This window comes from Microcaecilia unicolor, chromosome 2, assembly GCF_901765095.1.
Source record: "Microcaecilia unicolor chromosome 2, aMicUni1.1, whole genome shotgun sequence".
Lineage (NCBI taxonomy): Eukaryota > Metazoa > Chordata > Amphibia > Gymnophiona > Siphonopidae > Microcaecilia > Microcaecilia unicolor.
In genome coordinates, this window is record NC_044032.1 from 339,860,435 (window position 1) to 339,878,443 (window position 18,009).

Sequence of the window (18,009 nt, forward strand, 5' to 3'; positions counted from 1 at the left end):
ACATCAGCAGCATATTCTGAAAATTTTATTTCTAGATCATGATAAATAGCACCCTTCATGCGTGAATGAGATCTAATAGCAATTAATAGGGGCTCAAGTGTGATATTAAATAGATAAGGAAAGAGGTGGCAACCCTGTCTAGTGCCACGCTTAAGAGTGATTAGGTCTGACAAAGAGTTATTGGCAAAAACCCTGGCAATGGGATTAGTATATAACATTTTAATTTTTTGAAGAAATTCAGGAGACAGCCAAACCAAGACAAAACTATAAAGAGGTACTCCCATTCCACCCTAGCAAAGGCCTTCTCCGCATCTAAAGAAAGGGCCACGACAGGGTGAGAATAAGAAGCAGCTATATGAGAGTTCTCCGAGGACAAGCAGGCTGCTTGTTCTCACGTTTGGGTGAAGTCCACGGCAGCCCCAGGATCGGAAGATCTTCCTAGCAACAGAAGTTTGCTAGCTCTCGTGTGGCCCGCGCAAATCGCGCATGTGTGACCGTCTTCCCACCCGTAGCGCGAACGTGCTCCTCATTCTCTTTTTCCGCAGTTCAGAACAGCCGTGTATCGTTCATTGTCTGCCCCAGAGAGGCCTTCGCTGCGTTCTTCGCCTTTTCGGCTTCTTTCTTCTACCTCGTGTGTTCTTTAAAAAAAAAAAAGGAAAAGAAAGTTTGTCTTCCGTTACTTCATAGAAGTTTTTCCCATAAGTTTCCTTTCTTTGGCGTGAGCGGCTTTTCTCGCTGCCTGTACGGGCCTTTTTCCCCCCTTTTTGGTGCCCTTTTTTCGGCATCATCGCGTTTGACCTCGTTGGCGCGATTTTTCTGCCCATGTCATCGAAGCCTGCCAGCGGCTTCAAGAAGTGCACGTGGTGCAACCGGATGATCTCGCTCACTGATAGGCACGTTTCGTGTCTTCTATGTCTCGGGGCTGGTCATCGCCCTAATGCCTGTACTTTGTGCCTCCAGCTCAAGAAGAGGACCCAGGCGGCGAGATTGGCTCAGTGGAACATTCTGTTCGGAGCCTCGTCCCATCCTTCGACGTCGGCGGAGCCAGCGGTACCAAGGTCATCGCCGGTATCGATGTTGGCATCGGAGGGTGCATCGACGTCCGGAGTGCAGGTGATGGCTGTCCAGAGGTCCCATTCTGGTAGCAGTGAGCCATCGAGTGGGTCTCCATCTGCCTTGAGGGCTCCTGCGGTACAGGCCCCCCGGGACCGACCACCTTCGGACCCGGCCACGAGGAGACGTCTGGATTCCACGTCATCCTCTTCGGTACCGCTGGCGTGCTTCGAGCGAAGGCGAAGAAGCATCGCCATCAGTCACCTTCCCGACACATTACCGAGAGCTCCGGGACACCGAGGGATTCGGTACCCACAAAGCGTCGACACCGGGAGGACCGCTCACCCTCCATACAGGAGGTGACGATGCGCTCTGCTCCGGACAGCCCGGTACTGCCTCCACGCCCCAGGCAAGTTCTGACTTCGTCACCGGTACCGGCCCCACTGCCTTGCTCGACAGCCACTCTGGACGAGCGCCTCGAGGCCATTCTTCCAGGTATCCTGGAAAGGCTGCTGCGTTCATCTGCTCCGGTACCATCGGTGCCTGCGCTGCCGGTACCATCAAGAGATGCGGCAGTTGGCTCTCTGCCCGTGGTGAAGACGGCGACGCCAGTACCGCTTGCGGCATCAGCCTCTGCTGCCACCCAGGTTGACTCCCCATCGACGTCGCTGGAGGGAGCTTCGTCGCCGGCGGCGCGGGAGTCTTCTTCTCGGCATCGCCATTGAGGACCTAGTTCCTCAGCGTCGAGACGGGCTCGGCTTCAGACTGAAGTTCGTGAACTTGTGTCCGATACCGAAGGTGAGGCCTCGTGGGAGGCAGAGGAAGATCCCAGATATTTCTCTGACGAGGAGTCTTGTGGTCTTCCTTCTGATCCCACTCCTTCGCCAGAGAGAAAGCTTTCTTCCCCTGAGAGTCTGTCTTTCTCGTCCTTTGTCCGGGAAATGTCTACGGCCATTCCCTTCCCAGTGGTTACTGAGGATGAGCCCAGGACTGAGATGTTCGAGGTCCTGGACTATCCTTCGCCACCTAAGGAGTCGTCCACTGTTCCCCTTCATAATGTCCTGAAGCAGACATTGATGGTGAACTGGACGAAACCCTTAACTAATCCCACTATTCCGAAAAAGATTGAGTCCCAGTATCGGATCCATGGGGACCCGGAGTTGATGAAGACCCAGTTGCCTCATGACTCTGGAGTTGTGGATCTGGCTCTCAAGAAAGTCAAGAGTACTAGGGATTATGCCTCGGCGCCCCCGGGGCGGGAGTCTAGGACTCTGGACTCTTTTGGGAGGAAGGCCTACCATTCTGCTATGTCGTGTCCAAGATCCAATCCTACCAGCTCTACACGAGCATCCACATGCGGAACAATGTGCGGCAACTGATGGACTTGGCCGATAAGCTCCCGGCGGAGCAAGCCAAGCCTTTTCAGGAGGTGGTCAGGCAGCTGAAGGCGTGTCGCAAATTCCTGTCCAGGGGTGTTTACGACACTTTTGATGTTGCGTCCAGGGCCGCTGCTCAAGATATAGTGATGCGCAGACTCTCATGGCTGCATGCCTCTGACCTGGAGAATAGAGTCCAGCAGCGGATTGCGGATGCTCCTTGCCGGGGGGATAACATTTTTGGTGAGCGGGTCGAACAGGTGGTAGAACAGCTCTACCAGCGGGACACCGCATTCGACAAGCTCTCCCACCGGATGCCTTCAGCATCTACCTCATCAGGTAGACGTTTTTTATGAGGGAAGGAGGAATGCTCCTTACGCTTATAATAAGCATAGGTACAATCCACCTGCCCGCCAGTCTGCTCAGGCTAAGCCCCAGTGCACTCATTCACGACAACAGCGTGTGCCTCCTCAGGCCCCTGCAGCTCCCCAGCAAAAGCAAGGGACGGGCTTTTGACTGGCTCCAGGCGAGCATAGCCGAGATAAAAGTGTCTGTGCCGGACGATCTGCCAGTCGGAGGGAGGTTAAAGTTTTTTCACCAAAGGTGGCCTCTTGTAACCTCCGACCGTTGGGTTCTTCAAATAGTCCGGCTAGGATACGCCCTCAATTTGATCTCAACACCTCCAAATTGCCCTCCAGGAGCTCAGTCTTTCAGCTTCCAGCACAAGCAGGTACTTGCAGAGGAACTCTCCGCCCTTCTCAGCGCCAATGCGGTCGAGCCTGTGCCACCGGGGCAGGAAGGGCTGGGATTCTATTCCAGGGACTTTCTTGTGCAAAAGAAAACAGGGGGGATGCGTCCCATCCTAGACCTAAGGGCCCTGAACAAATATCTGGTCCGAGAAAAGTTCAGGATGCTTTCCCTGGGCACCCTTCTTCCCATGATTCAGAAAAACGATTGACTATGCTCTCTGGACTTAAAGAATGCTTATACTCACATTCCAATACTGCCAGCTCACAGGCAGTATCTTCGATTCCGTCTGGGAACACGGCATTTTCAGTACTGTGTGCTACCCTTTGGTCTTGCCTCTGCACCCAGAATGTTCACGAAATCCCTGGCAGTAGTGGTGGCGTCTCTACGCAGACTGGGAGTGCAGGTGTTCCCTTTTATGTCAACGATTGGCTGGTAAAGAACACCTCGGAGGCAGGAGCTCTGCAGTCCATGCAGGTGACTATTCAACTCCTGGAGCTACTAGGGTTTGTGATAAATTATCCAAAGTCCCACCTTCTTCCAGTTCAAAGACTAGAATTTCTTAGGAGCTCTGCTGGACTCCCAGACTGCTCATGCCTACCTCCCCAAGACCAGGGCAGACCATCTTTTGTCCCTGGTTTCCTGGGTACAAGTGTCTCAGCGGATCACAGCTCGGCAGATGTTGAGATTGCTCGGCCACATGGCCTCCACAGTTCACGTGACTCCCATGGCCCGCCTCCACATGAGATCAGCTCAATGGACCCTAGCTTCCCAGTGGTACCAAGCTGCGGGGGATCTGGAAGACGTGATTCAGTTGTCCACAGTTTTTTCTCAAATCCCTCCATTGGTGGACAATTCGCTCCAATTTGACCTTGGGACGTCCCTTTCAAATTCCTCAGTCGCAAAAAGTGCTGACTACGGATGCGTCTCTCCTGGGGTGGGGAGCTCATGTCGATGGGCTTCACATCCATGGATGTTGGTCCCTCCAGGAGACAGGTTTTCAGATCAACCTCCTGGGGTTACGAGCGGTCTGGAACGCGCTAAAGGCTTTCAGAGATCGGCTATCCAACCAAATTATCCAAATTCAGACAGACAATCAGGTTGTCATGTATTACAACAACAAGCAGGGGGACACCGGATCTCGCCCCCTGAGTCAGGAAGTCATCGGGATGTGGCTTTGGGCTCGCCTTCATGGCATGTTTCTCCAAGCCACGTATCTGTCAGGCGTAAACAACAGTGGCCGACAGGTTGAGCAGGATAATGCAACCTCACAAGTGGTCCCTCAACTCGAGAGTTGTCCGCAAGATCTTTCAAGCGTGGGGCACCCCCTTGGTAGATCTTTTTGCCACTCAGACCAGTCACAAAGTCCCTCAGTTCTGTTCCAGACTTCAGGCTCACGGCAGACTAGCGTCGGATGCCTTTCTTCTACACTGGGGGAAGGGCCTCCTGTATGCGTATCCTCCCATACCCTTGGTAGGGAAGACTTTGCTGAAACTCAAGCAGGACCATGGAACTATGATTCTCATCACTCCGTTCTGGCCGTGCCAGATCTGGTTCCCTCTTCTTCTGGAGTTGTCCTCCGAAGAACCGTGGAGATTGGAGTGTTTTCCAACCCTCATCACTCAGAACGAGGGGGCGCTTCTGCATCCCAACCTCCAGTCCCTGGGTATCGGTCACACACGTCTATAATCTCCCCCTGGCGTCACACACAACTTGCATATTCATGGAGTGGAATGCTTTCCTGTTTCCTGTTCCTATAATTGGCCTCTCGTGCCCGGGGGGGGGGGGGGGGGGGGGGGGTCTAAGTGCGACATGTGTGCAGTCAATGGCGCCTATGACCGAGGGGAAGCGAGCTACGGCATAGAAGTCAGCCATGTTGTTCTTCAGGGCCTGGGGGGGTGGTGGAGAAGGTGATGTACTAAGAAGTGTGGGAAAGGAAGGCATCAAGGAACTGGGTGAGGCAGTTAGAAATGGAAGACTGGGTGAGACCCATGTTCACAGCTAGGACAGACTGGAAAATCCCAGTGGCCAGAAAAGAGAGAGAAGCAGTGATCTTTAGGTGCACAGAGATGGGGTTGTTCCTACGGGTCCTGGCCTGCGGGAGGGGTTGGAGCTGGTCAAAAAGGTGCTGAATGGCAGCCCTATCAAAGCGGTACCTATTGAGACACTGCAGGTCAGTGAGGTCTAGGAAACTGCTATGGGGCCTGAAAACTCTGAGGCGTACCTCCTGCGGTGCCTCCCCTCTTCCTCCAGCATGTAAGCCACCTGTGCATTTAGTACCAACATTTCTCCATACTACAGGTGCAATGCAGTGCCACCAGTGCTCACCTCTCCCTACCAACTTGGTGAAACACAGCAGGAACAAACAGAAGCTGACACTCACTCTGCCACCACCGACAAACAATGCAGTGACAAACAGCAGAGCCACACTGCAAGCACTCCTGCCACACCCTTTAGCCAATCACTCTCCAAGCAGTCTTCACAAACACGGTGCAGCAGTACACAGGACAAAGAGACAAACAGAGACTACAAACAGGTAAGGGAATGAAATATGAACTTGGGGGCAGTGAATGGAGAGGGATGGGGGAGGTTGAGGAAGGAGTAGTGGTGTCTGGGTTTGGGGCCTAGAAGGGGTAGGTAGGGAAAGGTGAAAAGGGAAAACACAAATGAGACTGAAAACGTTTCAACCACAGCACACAGACAAAGGTAACAGGTACTCAACAAACTCTCAGCTTTCTCTGCAAACAACAATTCAGCTCTCCCAACAAGGATCTTGCCATGCTCCAACTCCACAAAATCGCTAATGGGTCTAAAGACGACTTCCCCCTTACTCTAGTTGCTTTTATTTCAGGTCTAATTAAAAACGCCCATGTTCTGACCCATGCGAAACCATTTTGCATGCCTTTATATGCTGGGGGCGCCCATCACGTAACACCGCCCCTAACACGCCCCCTGTGGGGGCGACCATAAATGGGCATCCTTGCATTGAGGACGCCCTTACCACCCATTTTTGATTATTTGATTTGGCCGACCTTCTTTCACGGAGACGTCCATCTGCCTTTTGTGTCGCTTTTTGGCCATCCTTCTCCTTCAAAAATAAGCAGGATAGTTCTTTATGTCGTTTCTCTTTTCTCATTGTCAGCTATGCCAAATATGTTTTGATCCACATTACCTAATTAATCTCTGTTTTGGACTAATCAAATCCTATAGATATTTCTCTTTGTATTGTTATGGCTCAGAATAACTTTAATTTTTCACTTAACATAGTGACATGGAATGTTATTGGATTAAGACACCCAATTAAAAGAAAGAAGGTACTTATATACCTTAAAAATCTTAAACCAGGAATAATATTTTTACAAGAAATCCATTCTCCTAATACTACCCTAAAATATTTTTACAAGAAACCCATTCTCCTATTACTACCCTTGACGCCTATATATTGCAGCACTCAGGAATCTTCCGCAGGTTTGACCGAGGGGAAATCAATGGCGGATGGCTCCTAGGTAAGTGCAGCATGGATCTGCCCAAACTATACCTCCTCCAACAGGCAGCCCTCAGCACTGTCTCCCTCCAACTCACTCCACAACCAACTATTCACCCCCACCTCCACATGGTACCCGCTCCAAACAATACACACTCATCTTTCTCATCCTGCGTCTCTCCAAAAGTGACAGAGGCTGCCCACAGCGGAGTTGGCTCATGACCCCCATAGTGCACCCAAAAAGAAGGTCAGAGGAGAACTACATCAGTAGATATCGACCCACCCGTGGCATCATCGAATGCACCTTTGGACAACTTAAGAACAGGTTCCGATGTCTGGACCGTTCTGGAGGGGAGCTCCTGTACAGCCCCCAAAAGGTGGCAAAGATATTCCTGGCCTGCTCCATGCTACATAATTTGGCAATGCGCAGAGGACAGGCCCTCCCAGAAGAGCCACAGCCACCAGAGCAGCAGGCCCCAGATGAAGAGGATGATGAGCTCCCTCCACCTCCTGCCCACAGAGCAGAGCAGAGTGCACACCAGCTGGGGGTCAGAGTCAGGCAAAGACTCATCGAGACAAGTTTTCTGTGAGAGTAAGATAACATTTATTTATATCACACAGTATTTACACACCAACACCACCACCACCCCCCTCCCACTACCATCACCCGCTGTGTGCACTTTCCCCGCCCCCTCACCTGGCCCCATCCCCGTCCTTTTGGAAACAGGTTTATTGGCATATTCACCATTGTTCTGGGGTGACTAATGACAAACAACTTCAATATATGGTGGTGCTTCGATTGTACTGGACTGCTACCTCAGTCAATACAGAAGGCCTTTGCTGGTGACGGTGTGGGAGGTTGGGCACCTATGAACATCTTTGGTAGGCTTGTGTTAAAATCAAAAGATTTTCAGGCTTATTTTCAAAAGAGAAGGGCGTCCATCTTTCGACACAAATCAGGAGATGGGCGTCCTTCTCCCAGGGTCGCCCAAATCGGCATAATCGAAAGCCGATTTTGGGCATCGTCAACTGCTTTCCGTCGCGGGGACGACCAAAGTTCATGGGGGCATGTCGGAACCATAGAGAAGGCGGGACTGGGGCTTGCCTAACACATGGGCATCCTCGACCGATAATGGAAAAAAGAAGGGCGTCCCTGACGAGCACTTGGGCGACTTTACTTGGTCCATTTGTTTTTACGACCAAGCCTCAAAAAGGTGCCCAAACTGACCAGATGACCACAGGAGGGAATTGGGGATGACCTCCCCTTACTCTCCCAGTGGTCACAAACCTCCTCTCACCCTAAAAAAGTTTTTAAAATATTTTTGTCAGCCTCTATGCCAGCCTCAAATGTCATACCCAGCTCCATGACAGTAGTATGCAGGTCCCTGGAGCAGTTTTAGTGGGTACTGCAGTGCACTTCAGGCAGGTGGACCCAGGCCCATCCACCCCTTACCTGTTGCACTTGTGGTGGTAAATGTGAGCCCTTCAAAACCCACCAGAAACCCACTGTACCCACATGTAGGTGCCCCTGCTTCACCCCTGGTAGTGGTGTACAGTTGTGGGGAGTGGGTTTTGGGGGAATTCTGGGGGGCTCAGCACACTAGGTAAGGGAGCTATGCACCTGGGAGCAATTTGTGGTCCACTGCAGTGCCCCCTAGAGTGCCCGGTTGGTGTCCTGGCATGTCAGGGGGACCAGTGCACTACGAATGCTGGCTCCTCCTATGACCAAAGGACTTGCATTTGGTCGTTTCTGAGATGGGCGTCCTCGGTTTCCATTATGGCCGAAAATCGGGGATGACCATCTCTAAGGACTACCATCTCTAAGGTCGACCTAAATTTCGCGATTTGGGTGTCCCCGACCGTACTATCGAAACGAAAGATGGACGCCCATCTTGTTTTGATAATACAGGTTTCCCCGCCCCTTCGCTGGGATGTCCTGCGAGGACGTCCTCAGGAAATCTTGGGCACCCCTTTCAATTATGCCCCTTCATGTGACCTAATATAGACAGGGATTTCCTGGCCAAACTCTCTGGATATTTGTTTAATGGGGTACTTCCCTGATGGAGTAGAGAAGGATATGAAAGGATGGCTGTAGTCTGATCTTGGAAGGAGGTCCAAGGTCCTACCTTGCAATCCTGGAAACTGGTTTGCGAAGAACTATGCAGGTATGAGAAGATTACAGCAACACTGTGTGGACAGAAGGATAAATATAAGCAAAATGGGATCCAGTCATTTGATTGAGGATAGCCTCATACATTTGTGCTGCAGGCTAATAAATGGAGCTTGCTGACTGGCCTGATCTTTGGAAGATTGTGGGGTAATGAGCATATGGGCATGGGGCCTTCTCAGCAGGTTCCTACTACTGAGTAGTTGCATGGAGGTTTTTTTCCTAGTGTTTTATGCTTTATAATATTATATTTGATTTCTATTATTTATATTTTTCTTATACTTCATATAATGGTTTTGTGAAATTCTGTAGGGGCTCGATGGTGGGAACATTAGGAGGGATATTATCTTTGTTTAGGATTCATTAGGTTTGTTTAGCTGATTATGTTTAGTTGATTTTTGTTATGGTACTATACACTGTATTGCATACCTTCCCCTTCAGCTCAGCTATGACCAGTTCAGTATCTGCATTAACTGAGGCTGCCATCCAAGAGAGGAAGTCAACATTCTGATGCTCCCAGTCAGCCTGGTGCTATCAAACTGGAAAGGTTGAGAACCTCTGCATGAATCATGCATTAGATTCTTTATGGCAGGCCAGCCACTTGAGGGTCCATTATTAAGGTAAAGGGAGAATCCAGCAAATAGTATTTGAAAGATTCCTGGGCCCACTTGACAGCCAAGGCTTCCTTTTCAATTACAGTGTATTTCTTCTCATGAGGAAGCAATTTTCGACTAATGAAAACCATGAGGTGTTCTTCCCCATCTTCTGGTCACACAATTGAGGCTGAGTGGATGGGGGTGGGGAGGCTGTACCTGGGGGGGGGGTGGGGGGGAGTACAAAAAGGAAGTAAGAGAGATTTTGGTTCCCAAGGAGGGGGACAGGAGGGAAAAAAAGATATGCTAGACCCAGAGTGGGGATGAGGGACAGGTACGAAGGAAGAGAGGCTGACTCCTGGGGGGGGGGGGGGGCAGTAGGGAAGAAAAAAGGAGCAGAGATGGTGGCCCTGAGGGGTTGTAGGAGGAAGGGAGGAGTGAGGGGATGTAGAGCAAGTTTAACAAATAAAGGTGAGACATGCCCAGGTGCAGGACTAGGCTGTGGTTTATATTTCCTATGATACAAGAGTCACAACCTTTAAGCTTAAAAACAAGTACTGCTGTAAAGTCATTTTTACAGCCAGTTTGAACAGGTTTAGAAGAGACAGCTAGCAAAGGAAGCACATATAGGAAATGCACATAAGGAAATCAAGTAAAAAATTTTAGTATATGTGCTTAGAACCAGGAAAACGGGCATTGCATGTCTGGATTCCTTGATTAGTGAGTAGAAATTGCAATGCTCCCTCAAGAACCTTCATATACTTGCTTCTTGAGCCTTTGAAACCACTGAATAAGACATGACATAAGCATCACCACACTGGGACAGACCAAAGGTCCATCTAGCCCAGCACCCTGTCTCCGACAGTGGCCAATCCAGGTCACAATCACCCGACAATATCCACGGAGCAAAGCATTTTGTACTGCTTGTCCCAGGAATAGTGGATTTTTCCCTACGTCCATTTAATAACATTCTATGCCTTTTCCTTCAGGAAGCTGTCCAAACCTTTGTTAAACTCTGCTAAGCTAACCGCCTTAACCACATTCTCCGGCAACGAGTTCCAGAGTCAAATTACACGCCGAGTAAAGAAAACTTTCTCTTATTTGTTTTAAACTTACTGCACTCCAGCTTCATCACATGCCCCCTTGTTCTAGTATTTTTGCAAAGCGTAAAGAGACGCTCCATATCTATCTTTTCCACTCCACTCATTATTTTATATACCTCTATCATATCACCCCTCAGCCGCCTTTTCCCCAAGCTGAAGAGCCCCAGCCGCTTTAGCCTCTCCTCATAGGAAAGTCTTCCCATCCCCTTAATCATCTTTGTCGTCCTTTTCTACACCTTTTCTAATTCCACTATATCTTTTTTGAGGTGCGGCGACCAGAATTGAACACAATACTCTAGGTGCGGTCGCACCATGGACCGATACAGTGGCATTATAATAGCCTCATTTTTGTTTTCCATCCCTTTCCTAATAATACCTAACATTCTGTTTGCTTTCTTAGCTGCAGCAGCACACTGAGCAGAAGATTTCAACATATCATCAATGATGACTCCCAGGTCCCTTTATTGTTCTGTGACTCCTAACGCTGAACCTTGCATGACTTAGCTATAGTTTGGGTTCCTCTTTCCCACATGCATCACTTTGCATTTGCTCACATTGAACGTCATCTGCCATTTAGACGCCCAGTCTCCTAGTCTCGTAATATCTTCTTGCAACTTTTCACAATTTTCCCGTGATTTGATGACCTTAAACATCTTTGTGTCATCAGCAAATTTGATAACCTCGCTAGTTACCCCCACCTCCAGGTCATTTTTGAAAATGTTAAAAAGCAACGGTCCCAGCACAGATCCCTGAGGGACTCCACTAACTACCCTTCTGTATAGCGAATAGTGACCATTTAACCCTACTCTCTGTTTCCTATCTTTCAACCAGTTTTTAATCCATAACAATACACTACCTCCGATCCCATGACTCTCTAATTTCCTCTGGAGCCTTTCATGAGGGACTTTGTCAAACACTTTCTGAAAATCCATATACACAATATCCACCGGCTCACCTTTGTCGACATGTTTGTTTACCCCTTCAAAGAAATGCAGTAGATTGGTGAGGCAAGACTTCCCTTCACTAAATCCATGCTGACTTTCTCTCATCAGTCTGTGCTTTAGAATGTGCTCTGTTATTTTGTTCTTAATGATAGTCTCTACCATTTTGCCCGGTACCGACGTCAGACTCACCGGTCTATAATTCCCCGGATCTCCCCTGGAACCTTTCTTAAAAATCGGCGTTACATTAGCGACCCTCCAATCTTCCGGTACCATGGTTGATTTTAAGGATAAATTACATATCAACAACAACAGTAGCTCCACAAGCTCATTTTTTAGTTCCATCAGTACCCTGGGATGAATGCCATCTGGCCCAGGAGATTTGCTACTCTTTAGTTTGCAGAACTGCCCCATTGCATCCTCCAGGTTTACAGAGATTTCATTAAGTTTCTCTGACTCGTCAGCCTCGAGTACCCTGTCTGGCACCGGTATCCCAACCAAATCTTCCTCGGTGAAGACCGAGGCAAAGAACTCATTTAATCTTTCAGCTATTTCTTTATCTTCCCTGAGTGCCCCTTTTACTCCCCGGTCATCCAGTGGCTCAACTGATTCTTTTGCCGGTTTTCTGCTTTTTATATACTATGTGTTTTTGCCTCTACCGTTAACTTCCTTTCAAAGTCCTTCTTAGCCTTTCTTATCAGCGCTTTGCATCTGATTTGACATTTCTTATGCCACTTTTTATTATCTTCAGTCGGTTCTTTCTTCCATTTTCTGAAGGATTCTCTTTTTGTTCCAATAGCCTCCTTCACCACTCTTTTTAACCACGCCGGTTGTCGTTTGCTCTTCTGCTCTCCTTTACTGATACATGGAATATATTTGGCCTGGGCTTCCAGGACGGTGTTTTTGAACAGCATCCATGCCTCATTTTATCATAGCTCCCTTTTTTGAAGTTAAACACCAACATATTTGACTTCCGTTGTCTACATTTTTGAAAGTAGATTTCAAAGCTGAATAAATCTTGCTTGATTTGATTTTTGTTGTAGATCCTATTTATTTCAGGTTTACGAGCCTAGGGTCTCAGAAGGCTTTGTCCACCTTAGACCCTCAACAGGGAGAAGCTGGACATGGGGAGGGATATGGACACAGAGGGGAGATGTCAAACAGAGCAAGAATAAGGACTCAGAGAAGGGAGATATTCAACAGGGCAGGAACACAGATGAGATATACTGGACAGGATGGATAGGGATGCCGAGAGAAAACGAATGATGAATTTAAGAGAGAGAAGAAGGTTTTGGGTGTTAACTTCGAAACCATCATTTCTTTTGAACCACTTGTTAATCATATTGTTCACACTGTGTTTTTTTAACTCCGGCAATTATGTAATGTTTGACATTACTTTAATGAAAGGCATTTTAGTTTATTTGTCCAGGCTCTTATCTTATCACACCTGGATTATTACAATAGTCTTTTCTCTTCTCTCTCAATTAAATTACGCACTAAACTTCAGTTACTGCTAAACTTATTTTTGATTTGAAAAAAATTGACAGTGTTGCTCCAGTATTGATTTCTCTTCACTGGCTCCCAGTTTAAGCCACATTCTTTTTAAATGAACCTTTTTGGATTTTACGATTTTTGATGGAACTAGTCCAGAGTATCTTACTGCTTTACACTTGTTTCCTTCTAACAGTCAATTTTCTAAGTCTAGGGACCCTTACCTTCTGTTTTATCCTTCTTTCTCTGGAGTGAGGTTTAAAAAAATTCTGGAAGACTTGTTCTGATATCAAGCTGTTCATATTTGGCTTTCTTTACCTTTACACTTACGAGCCTCTCCCTCCTAAGAATCTGAGAACTTACTTATTCAAAATATTTTTTGGTTTGACTAATTGAATGTATTCTTCTCTTTTAATATATATATTTCTTTTTGTTACCCACTCTGAACCTCTCTTTTAGTGAGAGTTAGCAGGAGAACAAAAGCCATATTACACAACATACAAGAAATACCAAATGGACCCTGGCAAGAGAGTTCAGAAAAGAAAGCAGAAAGCAGAGACACTGACCAACACAATTAGAAAAATAAAATGTCCAGACAACAAAGTGTCATGACCACAGCACGGTGAGCCTTTGGACTGCAGCCAGAGTTGCGGCAGACAAGTCAGGACTGGAACAAGGCAGGAACTGAGGCAAGAAATGGGCAGACAGTACTAGGCAGGACAAGGCAAGGTAAATGAGACAGGACAGGGCTAGACTCAGCAAGGCAGAACAAGGCAAAGCTAGGCTGGGCACAACTAGACAAGGCAAGACAGACGACAGGAACTGGATCCAGATGAGGCAAAGTAAGCAAGGCAACGGGGTTAGAACTGAACCTAGCCAGGAACAAGGGAAGACAAGGAAACAAGGTTAGAACTGGGTTCAGACAAGGCAGAACAAGGCAGGGCAAGAACTAGATCCAGACACAACAAGGAACAAGACAAGACCAGGCAAGGCTAAATAGGACACGGACTGGATCCAGACAGGACAAGGAAAGCAAGGCAGTGGGGATAGAACTGGATCCCAGACAGGATAAGGTAAGACATGGAACAAGGATAAAACTGGGTCCAGATAGGGATGAGGGCAAGGCCAGAACTAGATCCAGGTGGGACACAACAAGGTATCAAACAAGACAGACAAGGCAGGGACTAGACACAAAAGTCAAAGCAAGGCAGGGCTTTGGAGAAGAGGCAGGGCTCTGAGCTCGGCAGGACCTCAGAGACAAGGCAGGGCTTGGTGCTCGGCAGGAGGTGGGAGACAAAGCAGGACTGCAGCTTGGCAGGAGCTCAGTGACAAGGCAGGGCTGGAACAGCATCAGGAACAGGAACAAGGTAGGAGCTGGACTACAGAAGGCAGGAACAGGATCAAGACTGTAGCTAGAACAAGCCTAGAGACCTTGTTGCGAAGGCATCTGTGGGAAGTAGGAACCTCCCTCAAATACCTATCCTCATCCTTCTCAATCTATCTGCTGCTTTTGACGCTGTTGATCACAGCCTACTCCTTGATACGCTGTCCTCACTTGGATTTCAGGGCTCTGTTCTTTCCTGCTTTTCTTATTATCTCTCTCCTCATACTTTTAGTGTATACTCTGGTGGATCCTCCTCCACTTCTATCTCACTGTCATTTGGTGTACCTCAGGAATCTGTCCTGGGACCTCTTCTTTTCTCCATCTTCCCTTGGTACTCTGATCTCATCCCATGGTTTTCAGTATCATCTTTACGCTGATGGCTCCCAGATCTACCTCTCCACACCAGAAATCTCAGCAGGAATCCAAGCCAAAGTATCAGCCTGCCTGTCTGACATTGCTGCCTGGATGTCTCACCGCCATCTTAAACTAAACATAACCAAGACTGAGCTTCTTATCTTTCCCCCTAAACCAACCTCTCCTCTTTCCCCCTTCTCTATTTCTGTGGATCACACTCTCATCCTCCCTGTCTCATCAGCTCGTAACCTTGGAGTCATCTTCGACTCCTCTCTCTTCTTCTCTGCACATATTCAACAGACTGCTAAAACCTGTCATTTCTTTCTCTATAATATCACCAAAATTTGCCCTTTCCTTTCTGAGCATACTACCAGAACCCTTATCCACACTCTTATCACCTCTCGCTTAGACAATTGCAACTTGCTTCTCATAGGTCTCCCACTTAGCCATCTCTCACCTCTTCAATCTGTTCAAAATTCTGCTGCATGACTTATATTCTGCCAGCGTCGCTATGCTCATATTAGCCTTCTCCTCAAGTCACTTCACTGGCTTCCTATCCGTTTCCACATACAGTTCAAACTTCTCTTATTGACTTATAAGTGCATTCACTCTACAGCTCCTCAGTACCTCTCCACTCTCATCTCTCCCTACACTCCTCCCCGGGAACTCTGTTCACTGGGTAAATCTCTCTTATCTGCACCCTTCTCCTCCACTGCTAACTCCAGACTCAGTTCCTTTTATCTTGCTGCACCATATGCCTGGAATAGACTTCCTGAACCAGTACATCAAGCTCCATCCCTGGCCGTCTTCAAATCTAGGCTAAAAGTCCAACTTTTTGATGCTGCTTTAAATCCTAACCCTTACTCACTTATTCAGCACCCTTATTTTATCATCCTCTCCTTAGTAATTCTCTTATCTCTTATTTGTCCTGTTTGTCTGTCCTAATTAGATTTAAGCTCTGTCGAGCAGGGACTGCCTCTTCATGTTCAAGTGCACAGCACTGTGTACGTCTTGTATCGCTATAGAAATGGTAAGTAGTAGTAGTAAATACCCCACATAATCCAAATGTTAATTATTCAGTTCTGGGTGGCTTACAATAATTAAGACTAGAAATGTGTACAATACATTTTTTTCATAAATGACTGTGGTCAGCTTCTAGTTCTTGTTCAAAGAGTGAGGGATGCTTGATTACGTTACTTAAGTTAAAATATAGACTTTTTTCTTGCCTTTGCAATTATACATTACCAGGGTAACATAGTAAGTGACGCATTACTTGCCTACAGTAGAGCTGAGGTATGTAACCATGTGAGCAAGGGTGTTCTGGACGAGGACAGCCTCCATCGCTCTGACCTTCTTTTATGGAGTTTCCTGGCTTGATGGTGGCTTCCTCTCTTTGGGGTGCTCAACCTCAGTTTTATCTTTTTGCTCTCCAGGGCTCCCAGCTGGTTTCCTCTCCTTCCCTGGTTCAGGGGCTGGATTGGTTGCACCTGGTGAAATACTTCTGCCACTTCCAAGGCAGTTTCCAGTGTCAGTTTGGATTTGCTACCTCAACCATTGTCTTGTAGCCTGAGGCAGCCCATCCAGAAACTGCTCCAGGGGAACTACATTCACTACTTACACAATGGATTTTTTCCTCTGGTTGTAGCCACCTCTATGAAATCTCTTTCAGTCTACAGAAAAACCGCAAGGATTTTCTTTTGCATGGAGATTGCTTTTCTTGACTTGTTGCCTATAGGCTTCCAAAGTATGCCCCACCCACTCTAGGACGGTTAAATTAACATCCTTATAGGCAGCCTAGCCATCAGGATTTGCAATTTGGAATGCATTTTGAGTGCTGCTGGATAATATATTTCCCAGATATAATACATTTTCCAAATATGTAGTCCATGTTGCCTCTGACCAACCATCCATGCAAGCAGTCCTTTATAATTTCACCAGGAAGTGATCTGGGTCATCTTCCAGGGCCATTTTAGGAAACATAGGTACAGGTACATTTGCATTTGCATGAGATGCTAGTCTCTGTAGTGGGAACGTCTGGGCAGCGAATTCTGTTGCAGCTCTACCAACTATTGTAAAACCTGTTGCTGCCACTGTTGTTCCAAGTGCACCGGCATGAACTGCTGCTGTTACTGTTGCTGAGTTTGAAGAAATTCCTGCAGCTGTTGCTGGCCCTCCACTAGGGCCTGGATTATTTTCTCCATATTTTCCTTGCAACCTAGTGCATCTGTCTGACTCTTGCTACTCTTCTTCGGGTCCCTGTCTGTGGGCAGAATTAATCTCTTTAGCCCCAAAGTATTTGTTTTGTACTGGTTGCAAGGTCCAGAGCCCTGGAGACTGAGCATTCTAGCTTCTTCTGTCTTCAAAAGCTGAAATCCCACCACTGACATAATATGTAACTGTTCGGGCAAGAGTGGGCTTGTGAGCCTTGAAAACACAGCCACACAAAGGTTGGAAGGTGAAATAAAAATTGATTTATTTATGTGCAGCGGAATGGGTGACCTGTTGCCTTCACAGGTTAGGGCAAATAAAAACAAAACCCCAGTCTGTATACATATATAACATTTCTCTCTCTCTCTCTCTCTTGAAGCCTTCTCTAGCAAGGCCACAGCATGCACTAGCCTCTGAACTAGAGTCCCAGAGTTAAGTGCTGTATCTCAGTATTCAACATATTTGGGCACAGGCTTAGCCCTTAATTCCAACAATATAATTCAGCAGGGTTCAGGATAAAATGGGCCTACATGAGTAGAGTTTCTGCAGCAGCTTACTGTCCGTGCTGACGGCATAAGGTAGAAGGCTTCTCCTCTGTCCTCTGGGCCTCCCTGACTGATTTGTGTTGAGGGTTTTTATTGTAGATGGGGTATTAAAAAAATAAATAGATAAAATGCTGGGTGTCCCCTGTAAATGAGCCATCCTGGGTCTGCTAGGGCTGCCCCGGAGTCTGCTGGCACTTTGGGGGGGGGGGGGGTTACCTGCAAATGATGTGAAATGGTGCTTGCTTATGGTTTAAAAAAATAGAACATGGATTGGATTCAGGAAAATGTGGCCTGGATGATGGTATAATTCTTATTAAAGTGTAATGTAATTTATCGTGTCTTTTGTGTGGAAATCCATTTTCTCCATACACTTTAATGGGAAAATTTGATTTCAAAATGGAGTTTGTGAAAAGTTTCCAAACTGTAAAACTTGGTTCACCTGCCGCAAGCTAGCGACTGATTGATGCTGCTAGGTCAGATGGCCTAGCTGCAGTCCTGTTGCTAGGGGGAGGCAGAGCTGGATACAAGCAGAGGAACTGAAGACACAGGAGAAGACAGACCTG

General features: G+C 47.5%; 1 protein-coding gene across 7 annotated transcripts in view; it reads left to right on the top strand.

The window, feature by feature from the left end:
- LOC115463679 (alpha-1,4-N-acetylglucosaminyltransferase-like) overlaps window positions 1-18,009 on the top strand; it is a 105,319-nt gene that overhangs the window by 16,095 nt on the left and 71,215 nt on the right. The window lies entirely within an intron of this gene.